Here is a 1,983-nt window from a genome sequence, read left to right as displayed (position 1 = left end):
CGTGGGGGCTGGTATGCTCGTGTCTGCTGCAGGCAGACGGGCTTTCAGGGTTAGGGGAGCTGTGAGGGCAGGTTCACAGGGAGCGTCCTGGGCCCGTGGGCTGCCGGACGTGGCTGGCTCCGCCCCGCGGTGAGGCAGATCGGACTCTCCTAGTAAAGCTTCTGGAACGCAGCTGTCAGTAGCTCGTCCTCGTGCAATGTTTCTGTCGCCCTGGTTACATTCACCAAAACCGAGCGTGAACCCTGGGAGTCCGGTGAGACAGCCTGGCTGAGGTCCCCGAGTGAGGACAAGGATGGCCGCTTCCCACGCGGACCCCTCCCACTGCGGCCGGCTCTCCTCTCGAGGCCCAAGGGCGCCAGCCCGTCACCAGGGCTTTGCTTTCGATCACATGGTCTCCCAGCTTGCCTCCCTCTAGAACTGGAAAGGGAGCTCATCTTCAAGGCCACCGAGTGACTTCTAAGTAACGTGACCTCATGGGGACACGTGGGGACCTCACATCTAAGGCCTGGTGCTTCCTACCTCACTAGCCTGTAAACACCCCATCCAGAAGGATCCGGAAAACCTCTGCTGAGCCAAGCCGCAGGGGTAAAAGGTTGGGGAGCGACTGAGAGCAACAGCCAGGCCTCCCCCTACCGGGCGCCTGGGACGTGCGGCAGTGCTGAGCCGGGCTGAGCTGCGTGAGGGCAGATTAGGAAACAAAAGGCCGTTGATTCTCTGGTTTCCTCACTCTGGCCACCATAGCCAAGTGCAGCCCGGGCCAGGACTCCTGCTGTCTTGTGCCGACAGGCCATATTCTACAGGAAGCACTGGACGATGGTCACCTCCACCCCACGAGGGTATCACAACAAGAAACGAGACGTCCGTGGAGCTGAAGCCACGAGTGCACTGACCTCGCCGGCTCGTGCCGACCTCACCGGCTCGTGCCGACCTCACCTTGGGAGCTGGACACAGCGCGCCTGTGTCCTCACCGTCTTTGCTATCGGAAACTAAAGCGATTCTGAGTCTCGGCTGTAAAGAGAACACTCTATGTCTTACTGGGCTTCTCCAGGTAAGCCCAGTTGGGCCTCAAGCCAACCTGGGCCTGGCATCCCAGCGGTGCAGCGAGGACCCCTCTGCGGCCGGCCTCCTGTGGCTGCTGCGTTCACGGCCCAAGTGCGGCTGTGGCCTGCCCTCTGGGGGGCTAAGGCTGGGAAAGGGCCGGAGCGCACCAACGTCGTGGAGGGCACTGCCCCGAGTGCAGAGCAGACGCCTCCCTTTGTGACCGCACCCGGCCCTGGCGAGCCAGCCTTTGCCAGGTCCTGGGAGGAAAGCGTAACAGCAGGAGCTGCCCTGGGCCTGAGTCCTGGGTGCGGGGAGAGGCGCGCAGCTCACCCACGGGCTTCTCTCGACAAGGCCAGGACCTGGGGGCCGAAGACCCCGTTGTTGGGAGGAGGCTTTTGGCCAATGGTTATACACGAAAACCACAGGAACCCCGCTCTACAGACTCGCACACGGGTGCTGATGCTGGGGAGCCCAGGAACCCGCTCCCGGCGGTGGAACGGGACGGCCCCGCACCTTCTTACTGCCCCCCCCCCCCCCCCGCCGTGAGCACTTCCTCCTCCTCCTCGTGCCTTCTCAGCTCACCCGCTCCCTCGCCTCGGCTCTGCGCAGAGAAGGCTGCGGCTTGCGAACTTTGGCCGCTCGGAGGGAGCCGGGGACAAGATCAGTGTCCGGTGTGGGCCCCTTGCTCCTTCCTCAGCTCCCGCGGGGCTCTGGGCACTCCGTCCTTGTCCTCGGCCTCCGCACACACTTTCCTCCCGAGAGCTCGTCCGGGTTCCCCTGCAGGTCTCCCGCTCACCCTGGAGCCTGCTGGAGAGAAGTGACCTTGTGGGCCGCATACTTTCTCGTGATGTGTACAGGAGAGGCCCACTGAGGCAGCCTGCGGCCTGCACACTCACGTCACTGGGGCCCTTCCTGCTCTACTGTCTACACGGTCTGCACCGC

Source organism: Mustela lutreola, chromosome 6 (genome assembly GCF_030435805.1).
Source record: "Mustela lutreola isolate mMusLut2 chromosome 6, mMusLut2.pri, whole genome shotgun sequence".
Lineage (NCBI taxonomy): Eukaryota > Metazoa > Chordata > Mammalia > Carnivora > Mustelidae > Mustela > Mustela lutreola.
This window is presented reverse-complemented; position numbering follows the sequence as displayed.